Source organism: Miscanthus floridulus, chromosome 17, assembly GCF_019320115.1.
Source record: "Miscanthus floridulus cultivar M001 chromosome 17, ASM1932011v1, whole genome shotgun sequence".
In the NCBI taxonomy this organism is placed as follows: domain Eukaryota; kingdom Viridiplantae; phylum Streptophyta; class Magnoliopsida; order Poales; family Poaceae; genus Miscanthus; species Miscanthus floridulus.
In genome coordinates, this window is record NC_089596.1 from 42,490,722 (window position 1) to 42,512,849 (window position 22,128).

Below are 22,128 nucleotides of genomic sequence, written 5' to 3' on the forward strand. Positions count from 1 at the left end.
AATAAATTTATTTGGAAATATAAATGTTGCACATATTTTTTATAAATCGAGTTAAACTTACGGCACTCATGCCAACGATGACAATTATTTAGGACCAGAGGAAGTATGTCAGAGTTCATAATCTATCCCTAATAATCAAAAGGAAATTCAAAAGGCAAAATTTCCGGCATTTTTTTCATCCAGCCCATTCAATTCAGCCCAACCGTCCCGGTCCACTCACCCCGATCCCATTTGCTCGCATGCAGCGCACTCACCCGATTTTCCTCACGTCGCGGATTAAAAAAAAGGTTCATCACGTCTCCTCATGCCGCCGCCGCATCGCTTCACTCCCGCGCCGCCGATGCTTCCATTCAGCGCCGCCGCCGCTCCCCTCGGCTAACCAGGACGGCTCCGCCAGCAAATCGGGACGCCCAGCGCGGCCACAGCAGGCCACCCGCCCGCTCGTCCCGAACGTCGCATGCTGCCAACCCGCCTGGCCGTCCCGGCCGTTGCAGGCTTCGCGGACGGAGCACGTGGCCACGTAGGCCGGCCGGCGTGGCCACACGCGCGTTCACATCCGGACCTTCCACCCTCTTATCCCGGCCGCCCAGCTTCCACGTTCTTCGAGTTGCAGGCGCCGCCGTGTTGGCCGAGGGAGTCCGAATCGGATCGGAATTGGATTCTAATCAAATCGAAAAATCAAATCCATGGTATGTTACGAACTCCACATACGACCCGAATTCGATCTGGTTTTTTCGTACTTTTATATTGCTAGTGCCTTTGGGATAACCTCGACAAGCACAACAGGTAGCTTATCTCGCCGAGCACCTGATCTTGCCGTACACACGTCCAAATATTCTGGTCTCGCCATACACATGTTCAACAAGGTTAGCTTCCTCACTGATTGTTCTTATGTACCGAAAAAGATCAGATTTTTTATGGTATGGTTATTGCTGGCCAATACGTGATTCATTGTAATATGTGAAATTTGTTTTTTTTTTCTGGTTTGGTTATTGCTGCAAACATATTTGACTTAAATATTTTGTTTATTGCTGTTTTTACATAGAATGGATCATATTGTTGAATCAAGTGCTGTTGAGGATTTTGATAATCGACCCTCGAAGAAAATTAAATGTTCTGAACCAGATTTTTTGGATTCAGATAGAAAGTTAAATGGTAACAAGTGCTGAACAACGAGTATTCCACATTTGGTAACTGCACCGTTGCTGGATGCTGTTAGATAATCTACTGTTTCCTTATATGAACACACAGTAAGGGAAGGCGGCGCCGAAAAAGCTTCCTGTTGTGGTACTGTAGCCGCTGCAGGGGCAGACGCCGAACGGCTCACCTGCCTCAATGTAGCCACAGCAGGGACAGACGCAGAAGTCAGTCCTGCTGTGTTAGTCACTGTAGCAGTAGAGCAGCTATACCAGTACTAGATGGATATAGTTGTATATATAGTTTGCCACTACAACTCAACAAAGAGAGTTCAGATTTGCCATCTCCTATACAAGGCTCCGGCCAACGCTGGTGCTTGTACTGTGTGTGTGCTCTGTTCTCACTTTTTTCTTCTACCTCTCACCATAGTGTGTGGTTGGATAACATCTGTCGTGCTCGGCCATGGTCGACAAGACTGGTGAGTGGTCGACTCACCTGAGCCGATGATCCAGTGGGCTAACAAGTGGTATCAAAGCCGAGTAAGCGCCGTCGCTGGACTAACCGCTGGCGATGACGAATGGTTTGGAGATGGACGACAGCAGTGACACTGCTATGGCTATCCAACCACGATAGGAGGTCGTTGTTTGCACGGTGCGGGAGGTCAGCGGCACCAGTTGGCAGACGCTAACTCGCACCAACTATGGAGAGTGGTCGGTGACCATGAAGGTCAAGCTCAGAGCCCGAGGGCTCTGGAGTGTTGTTGACAAGAGCACCGACAATGAGGAGGATGACATGTCAGCATTGGAGGCTATCCTCGCTGCTGTACCGGTGGAGTATAGGGAGCCGTTGGGGGCAAAGAGCTCTGCTAAGGAGGCGTGGAAGGCTATTGCGGCGATGCGCGTTGGTTCCGACCGTGCAAAGAAGGCGACGGCCCAGCTTCTGAAGCATGAGTACGCCAACCACAAGTTTAAGGATGGTGAAACGGTCGAGGACTTCTTCCTCCGCCTATAGACGCTCATCAGCAAGCTAAAGAGCCACGGCGTCACCATCGACGAAGAGGAGGTGGTCTCCAAGTACCTTCACTCCGTGCCGGCAAAGTACATCCAGATCACTCTCTCCATAGAGACGATGCTGGACTTGTCCACCCTCACCATTGAGGATGTGACAGGCCATCTGCGGGTGGTGGACGAGCGCCTAGGGCAGGCGATAGCAACGAAGGACAGCGGCAAACTGCTGCTAATAGAGGAGGAGTGGGCTGCTCGGAGGAACTCCGGGGTAGCCTCCTCCAGCCACGGTGGCGATGGCAAACGCCGCGGCAAGGCTTCTTCGATGAAGAAGAAGCAGATCGACCCCAATGTCTGTCGGCGCTGCTGGAAGACGGGCTATTGGGCACGGGAGTGCCCAAACCGCAAGCAGGAGAAGAAGGTTGAGGCTCATCTAGCGCAAGCCGATGATGATGATGATACCACTATCCTGATGGAGATGTTATGTGCACTGCACGACGTCGAGACCGAGGAGAAGGAAGAGGTGACGACGGTGGAAGGACCTAGGAAGGCCCTAAAGGCTGTCAACCTCGATGAACCACGCGCCTAAGTCCACCTCGGATGTGTGGGCGTCGACTAGGAGCAGCGGTGGTACCTGGACTCTGGTGCCAGCAACCACATGACAGGCTCCAAGGCATCCTTCTCCGAGCTCAACGACGATGTTACCGGTAAGGTGAAGTTTGGTGACGGCTCAAGGGTGGCTATCCGAGGACGCGGCACCATCATCTTCAGGTTCTTGAACAGGGAGCACCACGCACTAACAGATGTATATTACATCCTACAGTTGTGTTCTAGCATCATCAGCATTGGTCAGCTGGATGAGCGTGGTAGCAATGTACTGATCAAGGATGGAGTCCTTAGGATCAGGGACCGAGAGCAGCAACTTCTCACCAAGGTGAAGAGGTCCCTGAACCGGTTGTACCTACTCAACCTGAAGGTAGAGCAGCCAGTGTGCCTGGCGGCAAGGCAGACCAAGGAACCATGGCTGTGGCATGCCTGACCCGGACATGTCAGCTTCGACGCGCTTGGTCGGTTAGAGAAGATGGTCCGAGGGCTATCCCACATCAAGCACGGAGGTGAGCTGTGTGACAGCTGCCTAGCCGAGAAGCAGAAGAGGCTACCATTCCCAAAAGCGGCCAAGTATCGCGTGGAGGACGCTCTCGAGCTCGTCCACGGCGACCTCTATAGGCCAATCACGCCAGCCACAGACGGTGGTAGGCGGTACTTCGTCCTGCTCGTGGATGATTGTAGTCGCTACATGTGGCTGCAACTCCTAACGAGTAAGGACGAAGCGGCGGTGGCGATCAAGAAGTTCAAGATGTGCGCGAAGGCCAAGAGCGGCAAGAAGCTCCGCATGCTGAGGATTGATCGCGGTGGCGAATTCACTTCAGTGGAGTTGACTGCGTACTACGCAGATCAGGGTGTGGTGCGCCACCACACGACGCCGTACTCACCACAATAGAATTGCATGGTGGAAAGGCGGAATCAGATGGTGGTCGGCATGGCTCGATCAATGATGAAGGCCAAAGGCATGCCAGCAAGGTTCTGGGGTGAGGCGGTGACCATGGCAGTGTTCATCCTCAACCACGCTCCGACCAAGGCCCTGATGGGCAAGACGTCGTGCAAATCTTGGTATGGGCGCAAGCCGAGCGTGTCCTTCCTCCGGATATTCGGCTACATCGGCCACGTTAGGGAGACGAAACCGATCCTCACCAAGCTGGAGGACAGGAGCACACCGATGGTGTTCTTGGGCTATGCGAAGGGTACCAAGGCGTATTGGCTCTATGACCCACGTGGAGACAAGGTACTTGTATCACGCGACGTCATGTTCGATGAGAAGGCGGCTTGGGACTGGAACAGACCAAGCACGGGGGGAGTTGGTGGCTTCACCAGCACCTTTGTCGTCGAGCACCTAGTCATCCATGGTGGTGGAGACGCTGGGGAAGAGGTGCCGAGCACTCTAGAAGGGGTGCCGAGCACTCCAGCAACAGAGCCGAGCACTCCCGGGGCAGTGCCGAGCACTCCAGGGGCAGTGACGAGCACTTTGGGAGGGATGCTGAGCACTTAGGGAGGAGTGCCGAGCACTCCTAAAGGGATGCCGAGCACGCTAGGAGTCATGCCGGGAGGTTTTGTAGTGGTGGCGACCACTCCAGGACGGGTGCCGAGCACTCCCATAGCGGAGTGAAAGGATCAAGATGCCCAAGAGGGGGGGGTGAATTGGGCTAATTCTAAATTTTCTTGCAATAATCAAATCCTATGGATAGCCCAATTAACCCCTTGTGCCTAGAAAAGTGTTTCTATCAAATTAACACACAAAAAACTTGCAACCTATGTTCCAAACTTACTCTAGCATGGCAATTCTATGAATGTAAAGACAAGTATTGAATTGCTCAAAGTAAATATTTAAAGTAAATGCTCAAAGTAAATAGAGAGAGGAACGCGGCGATGTTTTGCCGAGGTATCGGAGAGTCGCCACTCCCCACTAGTCCTCGTTGGAGCACCCGTGCAAGGGTGTAGCTCCCCCTTGATCCGCGCAAGGATCAAGTGCTTTCTACGGGTTGATTCTTCGACACTCCGTCGCGGCGAATCACCCAAAACCGCTCACAACTTGAGTTGGGTCACCCACAAGCTCCGCCGGGTGAACACCAAGCTCACAATCACCACCAAGCCGTCTAGGTGATGGCGATCACCAAGAGTAACAAGCACGAACTCTCACTTGACCACGCGAAGCCTAATGAGAAGATGGATGCACACTTGTCTACTCTTGATTCACTAATGAGGTTTCACTCTTGGATTCTCAAATCACAAACACCTCACTAGGACCTTGCTCTTCTTGGCAATCACAAACGTGTTTCTCAGCTGTTGAAATAAGCAAAAGTGACTCCACACACGAGTGGAGCTTCTATTTATAAGGCAGCCTAAAAAACGAACCATTATGAGCTTCTGCGGGGTGACCGAACGCTCTGATCGTGTTGACCGGACGCTCCGGTCAGTTCAACCCACGAACCAGTAGTAATGAGTTGACCGGACGCTGGCAGGGTCCCGTCAGCACTGACCGGACGCGTCCGATCGCATAAAACCCTTACTGGAACCTTACTGGACTCGACCGGACGTTGGATACTCAGGGTCCGGTCAGCATTGACCGGACACGTCCGGTCACACTTTCTCAAGTCTGGACCCTTACTGGAGTCGACCGGACGCTGGACCTCAGCGTCCGATCACATTGACCTTCCAGCGTCCGGTCACACCAGACTTGATCTCCTCGGTCAAATGAACTGACCGGACCCTGTGGCTAGCGTTTGGTCGCACCGGAGCCAGCATCCGGTCAGTATTTGACCCTCCATTCACTTCCAACTCTCGATCATTTGTGAATGAAGTTTGCTCCATGGGATCAAAGGGCTTCATAGGAGCTACCTAGAGCTAGTTTTAACAAGTGTGCACCACACCTAACTCACTAGACTCAACTAGGTCAAGCTACCCGTCCATACCCCCCTTAATAGTATGGCCAAAGGAAAAACAAAGTCCTAAACTACTCTAAGTGTCTCTCCAACTCCAATCGACACTTAGAACTAGTCATCCTTAACCTTATCGTCCATCCTTTGAAAACCGAAATGATTTCCATCATAGGGGTATGACAACTTTGATTGCCCGATCGATCTCCATTACCATGGCCTAACTTAATTGCATCTACAAAACACATGTTAGTCATAGTAATCTTGTATTGTCATTAATCACCGAAACCCAACTAGGGGCCTAGATGCTTTCAATCTCCCCCTTTTTGGTGATTGATGACAATACCACCTCGAGTATGTGAAAGAGTGAGGTTTTTGACGGGCTTGGTTCATATAAGCTTTTGTCGATAAGAACAAAATTGTTAGTCAAGCTTACATGACCCAAGCCAACACAATGTACTCAAAGGATGTGAAATAAGCATGAGTACGATTAACAAAGCTCATTTGCAACAGAGTTTAAATGTGGAAGCAAAGTCAAATGAGCATAACACAAGTGATATGACATTTAAATAATGCAAAGTAGAAAGCACACATGTCATATATCACAATCATATAGATAGCACTATCACATATATATAATAGAATGCATGAAAGTAAACACACATGAATGCATAAGTAATAGTGTATCACACAAATAGAACTCCAAATATATATAATAAGCTAATACTAGATAACTAGCTCCCCCTAAATGTAGCTCCCCCTGAGACTACATACTCAAACCCTCTCCTCTTTTGCATCAAACACCAAAACCTAGGGGTCGGTCCGTGGGGCTGCAGCAGACGAGCCGGGCGCTGAGGTGCGAGGAGCAAGCTGGAACTGGGCGCCATCATCATCTAACCCTGAGCTCTGAACTGGCTGACCCTCTGAAGCAGGAAGTGTCGCTGAAGCAGTCTGGGTCTGAGCTGGGGCTGGTGCTGCCTATGAAGCTGCTAGTATATTTGTCGTAGGATCTGACGAGGCGACAAATGAGGGGAGCCTCTGAGTAGCCACTGCGACTGGAGCTGCTGTAGATGGACCGGCGGTATGCATATGAGGCGGAGTAGGCATGCTGGTCAACTTGCGGAACGATGCTCCAAGACTCCTAGAGATAGACGTGTCAGGCACAAATAGCGAGGAAGACTGCTCTGGTGTGAAGCCCGTCTGAAGTGGAGTGAACTGCAGGGCTACCACGGGTGAGGCCAACCACTGGGACACCTATACAAGAGGTGAAGTAAACTGAGCTGGAGGCTGTCCCTGACTCTGGAGCCCACTGGGCTGTACTGCTGGAATCGTCGAAGTGGTGGCAGGCGGAGCAAGCTGGGGCGAAGACTGTGGCTGTGGGGCCCCAAGAGCTGTCACTACATGCTGCATGAAACCCATAAGCTGCTGCTATAAGAGTATCTGCTGCAGATGCATCTGCTGCTGCTGCATGGCCTGCTGCTGCCTCTGGAACTCGTCCTATCGAGTCTAAAACTGGGCAAAAGTAGAAGCTATCTCCTATGCCTATCTATCCTGTGTCTGCTGCATCCGCTCAAGAATAGCAATGAGAGCGGGGTCTATCTGCGGAGCAGGTGGAGCAGAACTGGAGCTACCGGCCTCTGCATCATGTCTGCGTGGAGGCATCTGAGAAATAGGCTGGTAGTCGTCGTTAGAGCTGTCACTATACTCGCTCACCTCCTGCTGTGCCTCTAGCTCCTCCTCCTCAGTGGATGCAATCCCTCTAATAATCTCATCCTGCTGAGCTGCTGACTCTGGCATGTCGGGACGACGGCTAGGCTATCTGGGTGCCTGAGGAGTGTTGTGTCTGATCCTCTATGACAGGTTGTAAGTTGGGAACTCTATGGTGGCACCTGTATACTCATCCATCATACCTGGGGGCTTATCAAGCACTACTCTGCGAATGAGAAACGTGATCTAGTGAGCATAGGGAAGCTGCCTGCGACCCTTGAATCCCTCAGCTATTGTATCCTCCATCTCTGAAAGAAGAAGATCCTAGATATCAAATATTGTCTGCTGCATCAGGGCATTGAGAAGCCAAAGCTGTAAGCGAGTCAGGCCCTCCCTATATCCCAACCTGGGAAGCAGTGTCCTCCTGATAATGGCCTCTAGCACTCTCGCTGTAGGAGTCAAGTCACTGGGGTTTCTGCTCGACCCCTCACCAAAAGGCTCCTTGAAGCAATGTCGCACTAAATCTATAGGGGGCACCTGCCCTCCATGAGGATGCCTGGGAGGCTCCTGCTGTCCATAACAAACCTCATGCATCTTGACAGGCTGTTCCTATAGCCTCAGTATCTCTCTGGCCCTGCCACTCATCACTCTGTAGTCTTTGCCTCTGAAAGCAAAGTGAATAAATCTGTGATGTGGATCGATGAAGAGTGAAGCATAAAACTGACGAACCCAAGATGGTACATATATTCCTGTCTGTCCAATCAAATCTGTCAACCCTGACAAATATGATAAGTAAGGCCGAATGTGCTCTCCGGCTGCTGCCACAATAGACTCTATCCGACAGACTCTCTGAGATCTGAACACTGCCCTACTGTTGAGATAAGCATTGTAGAAATCTTCCTGCAGTGGCGTGTAGAAACCCTCAGCTACTCTCTCATCCCTCCTCGGAGGAAACCAAACCTCAAACTCTATAAATTGCAGCTGCTGAACCTATCTGGCAGTGGTGGCCCTCAAGTCAAGATGCACCACTGGAGGTGGACCCTGTGGTCTAGGTGGTGGACGTGATCCCCTCCGCTGTGTCGGCGGCCTCGGTGAGACTGGTACACGGGCCCGTCCAGAGCGGCGAAGCTAGGGTGTCGGCTCTGTCCCCTCGGCCTCCTGGGTCTGCTGTGCCTGCTCGCCCTCTTGAGTCTGCTGAACTGGCTCCTGCTCTGCTGACTGACCCTCCTCAATGGCAACCCGTTGTCCTGCAAGCGTGGTAGTCCTAGCTGGACTACCATGACGACGCTCTACCTCCTCAAGCATAGCTCTCACTGCTAGAGAAACCGGCTAATCTGCAATGACAACTCCACTGTGGGCACCACCTCTCTCGGCACGCTCTACGGCCTCTGCAACAGCTGCTGCTCTCGTTGTCTCTGCGTCGGGGTACTTGCGCTTCTTGGATGTCACCTGCTTGGTTGACTTGCCCTTCGATCCTATAGGCTAGCGAGGCGGGGGCCTCCGATCATCATCACCTGGGCCACCACCAATGTTCTTGGTGCGAGCCATCTGAACTGACAAGATGATGAACTGTCACTGACCAAGATTAACTGTCAAACTGCCGCTTTCGAGGCTTGGCCTTGGTCCGTACTCACAAGCTTGGCCCCGAGTTATCTGACAACTGTCACACGAAACTCAGCGGCATGACACGCTGCATGATAGAATAGATGGATATACAAATAAATACAATATGTCTAATAGATGCGAAACCCTAATAGAGAAAGCAATGTAGATACAAACTTGAAATGAATGGCTTTCTACCTGACGAACAGCGATCCGAGAAAAGATGAGATGTCACGTGGGGGAACCTCGGAACCAGCTAGGGTTAGGTCAAAAGCCCTGAATGCAATGGGGAATCAGTGCACTGCAATTCAATCTAGGTCACAATAGATCAAGATTGAAAATGTCTAGCCTTACCGATCAAGGAGGTAGGGTAAGGGTTGAATCAAAGGCCTTGAGAGCCCCTTGGTCTTGACTCCGGCATCGCAGACACGTGAGAGATGGGTGGTGAGGCTCGGTAGAGGGTTCCTCAACGGCGGCGCGGTGACCAGCGAGGCTGGCGCAAGGAGCAACGGCACGGGGGTTGTGGCGCCGCGGTGAGCTTGGGCGCGGGAGATGCGAGCTCAGGATGGAGCTGCGGTGGCGCGGGTGAGCAGCGGCGGCAACCTGGCGGCGGCAAGGGCTAGGGCTGGATGCAGCGGCGCTGGGGGCTAACTGGATTAGGTCAAGGAGAAAAGAGCCCGAAAGGCATGGTTATATGAGGGTCCCGAACGTGACAGAGAAGGAAACGGAAAAGAGACTTGAAATCACGCGAGATCCATTGACCGGACGCTCCGGTGGTAGCGACCGGACACTACCACCCAGCGTTTGGTCGATTCCAGAGAGGTCCAATTCCTCTGGAATCGGGACCGAACGCATCCGGTGGTCCATGACCGGACACAGGCAGGGTTCGGTCAGTACAACTTGTTCTTCCTTCAATCGACCGGACGCTGGATCCTCTCCTGACCGGACGCACAGACGCAGCGTCCGATCACTCCTTTAGTAGCAGTTCACCTCCTGTGAACTGACCAGACGCTGGACAGCAACGTCCGGAGCACTTTTTCCAGCAAATCTTCAAACTTCCTTCGCGCTGCCTGTTCCCAATCAAGTCCCAACTTGAATAAGATCCAAATAGACACCAATTGGGACTGATGTGAGTGACCTCTCTCAAACCCTCATATTTTTCAAAATATTTTGCCTTAGGCTATAATTCTTTTTAAGAAAATAGGCAACAAGAGGGCAAATGAAACAAAACGACAAAACAACATTCATGCATATGCAATACTTGTAAGTAAATCTAGTTGCTTGTCAAGTTTGATCCAAGATTAAGCTTCTTCACACGCTTTTCGGCAGTTATCTTAACCATGTTAGACAAGCCCTATATGCATTGCCACAAATTAAGCATGTTGTATAATACAATGAATGCAAGGGACAACACAAGCTCAATTTTTAGTGAAGTTACTAAAATCAAGTACATTGAGCTCATTCCGCAATCTACAAAATGTAGCCTCATCTAGCGGTTTAGTGAAGATATCCGCTAATTGATCTTCAGATCTTACACCTTCTAGTGATATATCATTTTTAGCCACATGATCTCTTAGAAAGTGATGGTGGATATCTATATGCTTGGTGCGAGAGTGTTGAACCGGATTATTTGCAAGTTTTACCGCACTTTCATTGTTGCACAAAAGAGGTACCTTTTCTAGAACTACACCATAGTCTAGCAAAGTTTGTTTCATGTATAAAATTTGTGCACAACATGCACCCGCGGCAATGTATTATGCTTCGGTGGTGGACAGAGCCACACTATTTTGTTTCTTGGAGGACCAAGACACAAGTGATCTACCAAGCAAATGACACCCTCCGGATGTGCTCTTTCTATCAACCTTGCACCCGGCGTAATCCGAATCGGAATAGCCAATTAATTCAAATAAAGCTCCTTTGGGATACCAAAGGCCAATGCTTGGTGTGTGCTTAAGATACCTAAGGATTCTTTTTACGGCAATTAAATGTGTTTCCTTAGGACTAGCTTGAAATCTAGCACACATACACACACTAAACATGATGTCGGGCCTAGATGCGGTTAAATATAACAAGCTACCAATCATAGAACGGTAGAGAGTTTGATCAACCGGGTTACCTCCCTCATCTAGGTCGAGATGTCCATTTGTAGGCATTGGTGTCTTGATTGGCTTACATTCATCCATCTTGAATCTCTTGAGAAGATCTTTAGTGTATTTCTCTTGAGAGATGAAGATGCCTTCTTTCATTTGCTTGACTTGAAAACCAAGAAAGAATGTAAGCTCACCAATCATGGACATCTCGAACTCCTTTGACATCAGTTCACCAAATTCTTTGCATGAGTCTTTATTTGATGATCCAAAGATGATATCATCAACATATACTTGACAAATAAAGATATGCCCATCAAGCTTCTTGGTGAATAGTGTAGTGTCGACCTTCCCAATGGTGAAGCCCTTCTCAATAAGGAAGTCCCGAAGGCGCTCATACCAAGCTCTTGGGGCTTGTTTAAGCCCATATAGTGCCTTGGACAACCTATAAACATGATTAGGATATCTAGGGTCTTCAAACCTGGGAGGTTGATCAACATAGACTAGTTCATTAATAAAGCCATTTAAAAATACACTTTTCACATCCATTTGATATAGTTTCATTTCATGATGTGATGCATATGCAAGAAGGATACAGATGGCTTCTAATCTTGCAACCGGTGCAAAGGTCTCTCCAAAATCCAAACCTTTAACTTGAGAGAATCCCTTTGCAACTAGTCTTGCCTTGTTCCTCACAACAACACCTTGATCATCTTGCTTGTTGCGGAACACCCACTTTGTTCCAATGACTCTTGCACCTTTTGGTCGCTCTTCAAGAGTCCAAACTTCATTGCGAGTGAAGTTGTTCAACTCTTCATGCATGGCATTTATCCAATCCGGATCTTTAAGAGCTTCTTCTACCTTGGTAGGCTCATAGCAAGAGACAAAAGAGTGATGAGCAATAAATGAAGTAAGTTTTTGAGATCGAGTCATTACACCCTTTGATGGACTCCCTATGATGAGATCTTGTGGATGATCTTGTAGGAGAGGTGTATTTCTTCTATTGACCACTTGAGGAGGAGGTTGTGGAGCATCAACATCTTGTGCTTGTACCACCATTTGCTCATGGGAGATATGAGTATCTTCATTTTCTACTCTCCCATCTTTTTCACCATCTTGTGGCACACTTGATGAAGAAGGTTGGTTAATGACTTGTACTCATCTTCATCATCTTTTGGCTTGATGTCTCCTACCAGAATATTCTTCATAGCCTCCCTCAATGGTTCATCACCTACATCATCAAGATTCTCATGTGCTCCTTGGGAGCCGTTAGATTCATCAAATTCCACATCATATGTTTTCTTCAACCAAGCCGGTGGCATGATTAAATACTCTATATGCTTTGGACTTCAATGAGTAACCAACAAGAAAACCTATATCACAACGTCTTTGAAACTTCCCTAGGTGTTGTCGCTTCTTGTAGATGTAGCACTTGCAACCAAACACCCTAAACAAGGAGACGTCCGGCTTCTTCCCATTGAGCAACTCATACGGTGTCTTGACAAGGAACTTTTGAAGAAATAGGCGGTTGGATGCATAACATGCGGTGTTGATTGCTTCCACCCATAGAGCTTCGGGGGTGTTGTACTCATCTAGCATTGTCCTTGCAAGAGTGATCAAAGTCCGGTTCTTCCTCTCAACTACACCATTTTGTTGAGGAGTATAGGTGGCGGAGACTTCATGTTTGATTCCAACTTCATCACAATAAGCTTCTATGTTTGTGTTGTCAAACTCTTTGCCATTGTCACTTCTTATCTTCTTGAACTTCACTTCAAATTCATTTTGAGCTCTCTTAGCAAACTTCTTGAAACAAGATGTAACTTTGGATTTGTCATGAAGGAAGAACACCCATGTATACCTTGAATAGTCATCCACAATCACAAGACAATAGAGATTTCCACCCAAACTCTTGTATGTTGTTGGTCCAAATAAATCCATGTGTAGGAGTTCTAGCACTCTTGTGGTTGACATGAAAGCTTTGGTTGGATGAGTGTTTGCAACTTGCTTGCCGGCTTGACATGCACTACAAAGCTTGTCCTTCTCAAACTTCACATCCTTCAACCCTCTCACCAAATCATTCTTCATAAGCTTCTTGAGTGAGCTCATCCCAACATGAGCAAGTCTTCTATGCCATAGCCACCCAAGTGTTGTTTTGGTGAATAGGCAAGTCTTCAAGTTTGCATCTTCGGAGGTGAAGTCAACTGGATATAAGTTGTTGTATCTAAATCCATTGAATATCACTTGATTGTCATCTACCTTGGATACAACAACCTCCTTCTCGGTGAACAAGCATTGAAAGCCAAGATCACACAATTGCCCAACGGATAGCAAGTTGAAGCTCAATGAAGCAACATAGAGCACATTGGAGATGGAATGATCATTTGATATTGCCACTTTGCCCAATCCTTTAACCTTGCCCTTTGAATTATCTCCAAATGTTATTTTCTCTTGTCCATCTACCTCTTCATCTAGTGAGGTGAACATACAAGGATCACCGGTCATATGTTGAGTGCAACCACTATCAATAACCCAATGACTTCCATCGGTCTTGTAGTTCACCTACACACAAGAGATTCAAGCTTTAGGGATCCAAACTTGTTGAGGGCCCTTCACCTTCTCAACAAGTGACTTAGCCACCCAAATCTTCTTAGGCCTACTCTTGTTGGGGGTCCTAAGAACATGACTTTCATCTTTCCACTAGAATCTTTTCTAAGCATGTAGTGAGCATTGAAAGCAAAGGGTCTAGCATGCTTGGGCAAGGGTTGTGGTGGTGGAGTTTGACACTCATGAGCAAAGTGGCCTTCTTGTCCACACTCAAAACATCTCTTTGGCTTTGGCTTTGGCTTTGGCTTTGATTGTTGGTGTTGAGCTTGGGCCTTCATCTTCTCTACACTTGCCATATATCCAATGCCACTTCTATCCATCTTCATGACGGTATTCATGAGTAGCTCACTTTGGAGATGCTTGCCTCTAGCAAACTTGCTCAATCCCACCTTGAGATGCTCTTTCTCCATCTTGAGCTTCTTGTTCTCTTCCTTGAGAATATCATTGTTCTTCTCTTCCTTGAGTTTCTTGTTTTCTTCTTTGAGCTTCTCATTCTCAAGGATCAACTCTTTGTCATGATCAAGAGTTTCTAGCACAATGGTGTTGTGACTTTTCATCTCTTCAAGATCTTTCATGAGCTTCTCATTGTCACTCTTGAGCTTGACATACTCATCATAGTCATTGCACTCAACCACTTGCTTGCCTTTGCTACTAGATCCATGCTCAATGCTCTCACCAATTAAATCATCACATGAGGTAGCTATATCAATCTTAACAACATGGTTAGTAGCATCATGTGGCTCATTTGGTAAGAATTCTTGTGCAATAACAAGGGTATCATAATTGATCTTTAGAGTTGTATATTCATCTTTTAGCTTGTTGTGACTAGTGATAAGCTCATTGTGCACCCACTCAAGTTTATCATGTTTATCTTTAAGCTCTTTCTTAGAAGATTTGAGCTCCTTGAGTTTGGATGATATAGAATCATTTGTTTCTTTGAGCTCATCATTAGCCTTTTCTAATGTATCACACTTAGCTAAGAGTGAATCATTTTTAGCATCAAATTTTTCATTTGTAGCTCTACTCTTTCTAATGATCTTAGTGTATTTTCTTAGTATTTTGACAAGATCATCATATATAGGTGAATCATCATCACTATCGCTATCATCATCACTAGCTTGCTCATCATCACTACTATCATCACTCTTAGTTACCTTGCGTTCACCCTTGGCCATAAGGCATAGGTGTGTAGAGGATGATGGCGATGGTGGTGGTGAGGATGCACGATCAATAGCAATGGCGGCCACCTTCTCATTGTCACTATCATCATCGGATGATCCGCTGGATGAATCAATGTCCATGAGCCAATCACCGACAATGTAGGCCTTGCCACTTTTCTTCTTCTTGTAGAAGTCCCTCTTTTTGCCATCTCTCTTCTTGTATGGCTTGTTCTTTTTCTTCTCGTCTTCATCTTCATTGCTTGAATCATCTTTCTTGCCCTTATTCTTGAATTTGTCTTTCTTGGGCTTTGTACATTGATGAGCTAGATGTCCAAGTTCACCACAATTGTAGCAATCAATCTCAGAGATTGGCTTTCTTCTTGAGCTAGTGAAGAACTTCTTCTTCTTGCCATCAAACTTGATGCCACTCTTGTTTAGCTTCTTTAGCATCTTGGCGGTCTTCTTCACCATGAGAGCAAGACTTTCTTCATCATCTTCATCACTTGAGCTCTCATACTCAAGTCTTGCCTTGCCCTTATCTTGGCTAGCTTTGAATGCTAAGTCTTTCTCTTTCTTCTTTGTAGAGGATGAGCCATCTTGTGGCGTGATGTGCATATACATCTCATGAGCATTGATCTTTCCCAAGATTTGTGTCAGTGTAGTGGCAGAAAGATCACCTTGATGTAGCATGGTCACAATGTGCCCATATTTGTCAATGGGGAGGACACTCAAGATCTTTCTCACAACGTCGGATGGTGACATTTGAGTAAGTCTAAGCCCATTGACTTCCTCTACAAGAACATTTAAATGAGAATATATTTCATTAGCACTTTCTTTGGGAAGCATCTCAAAAGAATTTAGCTTTTTAATTACAAGATGATAGCGTTCCTCACACTCACTCTTGGTTCCCTCATGGAGCGCACAAACATCCGACCATAGTGCATGGGCGTCTTTGTGGTTCCTTACACGATTGAACACATCTTTGCAAAGGCCTCTAAAGATGGTGTTGTGAGCCTTTGCATTCCATTTTTCATAGTTTACTTCATCACCTTGAAGTTGTGCGGCATTCTTAGGTGTTGGGAACCCTTGAGAGGCGGCTCTAAGAATTCCAACATCTAGAGCTTCTAGGTATGCCTCCATGCGAATTTTCCAATATGGAAAATCATCCCCCTCGAAGATAGGAGGAGGTCCATCCCTGTGAGACATCTTACTCTAAGCGGTTAAGCTTAAAAATGTGAGCACGAGGCTCTGATACCAATTGAAAGGATCAAGATGCCCAAGAGGGGGGGTGAATTGGGCTAATTCTAAATTTTCTTGCAATAATCAAATCCTATGGATAGCCCAATTAACCCCTTGTGCCTAGAAAAGTGTTTCTATCAAATTAACACACAAAAAACTTGCAACCTATGTTCCAAACTTACTCTAGCATGGCAATTCTATGAATGTAAAGACAAGTATTGAATTGCTCAAAGTAAATACTTAAAGTAAATGCTCAAAGTAAATGGAGAGAGGAACACGGTGATGTTTTGCCGAGGTATCGGAGAGTCGCCACTCCCCACTAGTCCTCGTTGGAGCACCCGCGCAAGGGTGTAGCTCCCCCTTGATCCGCGCAAGGATCAAGTGCTTTCTACGGGTTGATTCTTCGACACTCCGTCGCGGCGAATCACCCAAAACCGCTCACAACTTGAGTTGGGTCACCCACAAGCTCCGCCGGGTGAACACCAAGCTCACAATCACCACCAAGCCATCTAGGTGATGGCGATCACCAAGAGTAACAAGCACGAACTCTCACTTGACCACGCGAAGCCTAATGAGAAGATGGATGCACACTTGTCTACTCTTGATTCACTAATGAGGTTTCACTCTTGGATTCTCAAATCACAAACACCTCACTAGGACCTTGCTCTTCTTGGCACTCACAAACATGTTTCTCAGCTGTTGAAATGAGCAAAAGTGACTCCACACACGAGTGGAGCTTCTATTTATAAGGCAGCCTGAAAAATGAACCGTTATGAGCTTCTACGGGGTGACTGGACGCTCCGATCGTGTTGACCGGACGCTCCGGTCAGTTCAACCTACGAACCAGTAGTAATGAGTTGACCGGACGCTGGTAGGGTCCGGTCAGCACTGACCGGACGCGTCCGGTCGCGTAAAACCCTTACTGGAACCTTACTGGACTCGACCGGACGCTGGATACTCAGGGTCCGGTCAGTATTGACTGGACACGTCCGGTCACACTTTCTCAAGTCTGGACCCTTACTGGAGTCGACCAGACGCTGGACCTTAGCGTCCGGTCACATTGACCTTCCAGCTACCGGTCACACCAGACTTGATCTCCTCGGTCAAATGAACTGACCGGACCCTACGGCCAGCGTCCGGTCGCACCGGAGCCAGCGTTCGGTCAGTATTTGACCCTCCATTCACTTCCAACTCTCGATCATTTGTGAATGAAGTTTGCTCCATGGGATCAAAGGGCTTCATAGGAGCTACCTAAAGCTAGTTTTAACAAGTGTGCACCACACCTAACTCACTAGACTCAACTAGGTCAAGCTACCCGTCCATACCCCCCTTAATAGTACGGCCAAAGGAAAAAACAAAGTCCTAAACTACTCTAAGTCTTGTCGTCCATCCTTTGAAAACCGAAACGATTTCCATCGTAGGGGTATGACAACTTTGATTGCCCGATCGATCTCCATTACCATGGCCTAACTTAATTGCATCTACAAAACACATGTTAGTCATAGTAATCTTGTATTGTCATTAATCACCGAAACCCAACTAGGGGCCTAGATGCTTTCACGGAGCTGAGAGGTCTTGCAGTGGTGCCGATCACTACAAGACGTGTGTCAAGCACTCTGGGAGGGGTGCAAACCGCTCTAGGAGTGGTGACATGCTATCCAGGAGTAGGGCCGAGCACTGCAATTAGGGTGCCGAGCACTCAAGGTGACGTGCTGAGCACTCCGGCGGAACAAGGAACTCCATCAATGCCGATCGACTTCGCCTCACCTCCAAGTGACATCACTAAGTTCGTGGATGCCTTCCACGAAGGTGAGGAGGTGCGGTTCCATAGGCTGGATGACATCATCGATGGCACAAGGTCCTCAGGCCTGGCTGGAAGACTGCTCAATGACCAAGAGTTGCTGCTCGTCAGTGCAGAGGAATCGCCCACGTTCATGCTGGCGGAGCACGACGAAAACTGGCAACGGGCGATGCTAGAGGAGATGAAGGCGGTCGAGGAAAATGAGACTTGGGAGCAGGGGCGAACACAGTGGTGGGGCGGGGGGGCTCAAGCCCCCTACCCATTTCACAGCAGTGGAACCCCTATGGAGCCCCCATGAATTTTTAGGCAAAATTCTAGTGTAGGGGGGCTGAGACTTAAGATCGAACAATAGTGTTGTTCAGCCCCCCTGAAATATTTTCTGGGTCCGCCGCTGCTTGGGAGCTCATTGATCCACCTCTAGGATGCCATCTGATCAGCCTGAAATGGGTGTACAAGGTCAAGCAGGACGAGCTTGGCGCCATTGTTAAGCACAAGGCATGCCTCATTGCCCGAGGCTTTGTTCAGCGTGAGGGCATCGACTTCAAGGAAGTCTTTGCACTAATAGCGCGTATGAAGTCTGTCCGTTTGCTACTAGCCTTGGCAGCAACAAAGGACTGGCGCGTCCATCACTTGGACGTTAAATCAGCCTTCCTCAATGGTGAGCTAGCGGAGACAGTCTTCATCAGGCAACCTCTAGGTTTCATCGTCAATGGAGCGGAGCACAGGGTGCTCCGACTACGTAAGGCACTCTATGGGCTGCGGCAGGCCCCAAGAGCGTGGAATGCCAAGCTTGATGCCACACTGGGCGAGCTTGGGTTCCAGCGGTGCACAACCGAGCACACGCTCTACATGCGGCGATGGAGGAAGGAGGAGCTCATCGTCGGCGTATATGTGGATGACTTGATCGTCACCGGCACGTGTACGGAGGACATCAACTGCTTCAAGCGCGAGATGGCAGCTCATTTTCGAATGAGCGATCTCGGTGTACTCTCCTACTACCTCGGCATCAAAGTGAGACAGGGGAAGGAGGAACTCATGCTCGGTCAGAGCGCGTATGCCTCAAAGCTGACGTGACTCTGATGGAGGAGCAGCTGAAGCTGACGAAGGCCAGCACCACGGTGAAGGTGGATGCAATACTCTACCGGAGCATCGTTGGCGGTCTGTGCTACCTAGTCCACACGAGGTCGGACATTGCGTTCACTGTGGGCTATGTCAGTCGCTTCAGGGAGGATCCCAGAGAGGATCATTGGGCTATGGTGAAGCGGCTACTATGCTACGTCAAGGGGACGGTGGATCAGGGGATCATCTTTCCCAAGACCGGCGAGAGTAGGTTGCAGCTCACTGTGTTCAGCGATGCAGATATGGTAGGGGACATCGATGGACGATGGAGCACCTCTAGCATGCTCGTCTTCCTTGGGTCGGCTTCAATTTCATGGTTGTCGCTCAAATAGAAGGTGGTGGCGCTATCTACGTGCGAGGTAGAGTACGTAGCGGCGGCCCCAGCGGCATGCCAAGTTGTGTGGCTACCCCGACTGCTAGGCGAGTTGACTGGTGCGGAAGCTCACCCACCAGCACTGATGGTGGACAACCAGTCCGCCATCACCCTCGCAAAGAATCTGGTTCTCCACGACCGGAGCAAGCACATCGACGTGAAGTTCCACTTCTTCAGGGACTGTGTTGATGAAGGGCAGATCGTCATCGAGTTCGTCGAAACTGGTCGGCAACTCGCGGACGTCCTCACCAAGCCGCTCGGATGTCTTCGACTCGCGGAGCTAAAGAAGATGATCGGCATGGAGGGGTAGAAGGGATAGCAGTAGGATTAGGGGAAGAATTGTTAGATAATATATTGCTTCCTTGTGTGAACATGCAGCAAGGGAAGACGGCGCCGAAAAGGCTCCCTGCTGTGGTACTGTAGCCGTTGCAGGGGCAGGTGCCGAACGGCTCACCTGCCTCACTGTAGCCATGGCAGGGACAGGCGTAGAAGTCAGTCCTACTGTGTTATCTAGTCACTGTAGCAGCATGACAGTTGTACTGGGACTAGATGGATAGAGTTGTATATATAAATTTGCCACTGCAACTCAACAAAGAGAGTTTATATTTGTCATCTCCTATACAGGGCTCTGGCCAACGCTGGTGTTTGTACTGTGTGTGTGCTCTGTTCTCACTTCTTTCTTCTACCTCTGACCATAGTGTGTTGTCGGATAACGTCTATCGTGCTCGGCCATGGTCGGCAAGACTGGTGAGTGGTCGACTCACCTGAGCCGGTGATCCAGTGGGCTAACAGATCCATCATCCATGGGTCAATATTTGCTGGTGGTTTGGACTGCAAACATCCTGGCCATGATAGCTCAGGTCACCCATAAGTGTCTGGTCTGTCTGTTAATTAGAACCAACACCACGTTATGTACTGCAATTGTGTGGAGTAGTGTCTGATGACAAATAGTGCTTTGATAGGAGACTGTTTTTTTTCAAAAAAAATATAGTAGAGACTTGTTGGTTTTCAATTTCATGTCTAGCCAATACCAACTTCCTTAGGATTAAAATGTTTTGCTGTTGTATGAGTATTGTCAAGCTTTTGATTGATACTTGTTTCATAATCATACATCCGGGCATATCTAACTTATTGTTCTATCCTTACTAATTTCCTTTTATTTTGCAAAATTGTAGCTTGATGTATATGGCTCTAAAAGAGTTCCTGAAATCTTGTTGGGTGGTCCTGGAAGATCTTGACAGAAAATTACAAATTTAGTGGGCAACTCAACTAAGGTAAGCCTGCATGACCTTTCCTTCCAAGCATGTCTCCAAACAATGAGGGCCATTTTATCTAGACTAGGGATAGATCCACATAGTTTTAGCAAAATGTACTGCAGTGTTTTATTAGTACTCTGAAGTTTGTTTGCTAGCTTAGTTTATGATTTATATTTGCTTGCATTAACAGTTCACAGAACAGGGACATATTTTTGAACAAGTTCATATTGAAAATCTCTCAAATCTTGCAACAAAAGCCAAAGTTGAGACAGTGGCAAATGGGATGACTACATACAAAGATGAGAAAACTACTGTAGCAACCAGTGTTTCTCTCAACACACTTAAGTGGTTTTGAAGCTGCTGAGAGCTGAAATAGTTGGGAAAGCTTCAAGCTTTTGCTTATGAGAAAACTGAAATGCCCTATGATGTCCACACCATTGGATGCCCAAGGCACGGTGTGTACACTTTTCACGCAGGCGAGTGGTACTGAAATTGGATTGACCATCAGCAAATGTTTTGTTGAACTAATGGATGGTCAGATAAACTTTGTCAGCCAACCACATTTACTACATTTTCCCAAAGATGTGACAGAAGCGCTATTATGTTGCACCCTCTTCCGTCCAGTTTCAAAGGTCTATCTATACTTAGTTCATGGAAGACCAAAAAGAGCTACTGAACTAAGTATCACTTGCAAAGGCTGGCAGTTGCCATGATGTTGTTGCTACCGTTGAACTCTATCTTGGTGTATTATCTATGGTCGGATAATATTTTATTCCTGTCGTATTGCACAGGCATTTTTGCTAGTAAAAGTCTAAAAGATGAACTATGATAGTGACAAAATTTTTTTATATAAGAGATGGCGACAATTGATATATTCTTGACCACACATCGTATCGGTTTAGACACATATGATGTTATTCCAGAAGAAGAAAAAGGAAAGCGATCCGACATACATGCATGGCCTACCGAGCTTTGATAGTGGTGGACAGAGAATTCTCAACCAATGCATGGATATAGAGGTTTAAATAACAGGAAAAAAAGATAAGGCTGTACCGTGTGTATATGCATGGTAAGTGCAATCGACTGAAATACGTTTTCTAAAATATATATGTGTCGATGAAATCTGGTCGGTAGTCTACCGAGGGATATACCCACGGTAGTAGATGAATCGGTAGAGGGTGCGCGTAATAGGAACCGGATGGTGACACAAGCGCAGAGACATCGATTTAGACAGGCTCGGACCGTCTGATCGACGTAATACCCTATGTCATGTGTCTTTGTTAGATTGTATTGAATGTGACATGAGTTCGTGGGGGGGGGTCCCTGTCCGTCTTATATAGTCTAGGGGGTAGGGTTACAAGTCAGTTAGATCTAGATCTATTCGGGTATATGGTAAGTATTTACAAGGAATATGATATCTATCATATCCAAACAGATCCTTCTCTATCTTCAAGATTCCTTCCTAAAACCGTGTGATGCATGCCGATCAGTGTCTTGCATCACACGCCTTCTTCTTATGGGCTGGACCACCCCTGGTGCTGTGGCCCA

General features: G+C 47.8%; 1 long non-coding RNA gene across 2 annotated transcripts; it reads left to right on the forward strand.

Annotated features, from left to right (window-relative positions):
• Positions 1-288: 288 nt before the first annotated feature.
• Positions 289-21,350, forward strand: LOC136514949 (uncharacterized). Of its 2 annotated transcripts, none has more exons than XR_010773904.1 (4): positions 289-689; positions 787-866; positions 20,500-20,598; positions 20,771-21,350. It is a non-coding gene; the product is annotated as an uncharacterized lncRNA (long non-coding RNA). The 2 variants fall into 2 exon arrangements; XR_010773906.1 differs by having other exon boundaries at positions 20,783-21,350.
• Positions 21,351-22,128: the final 778 nt, after the last annotated feature.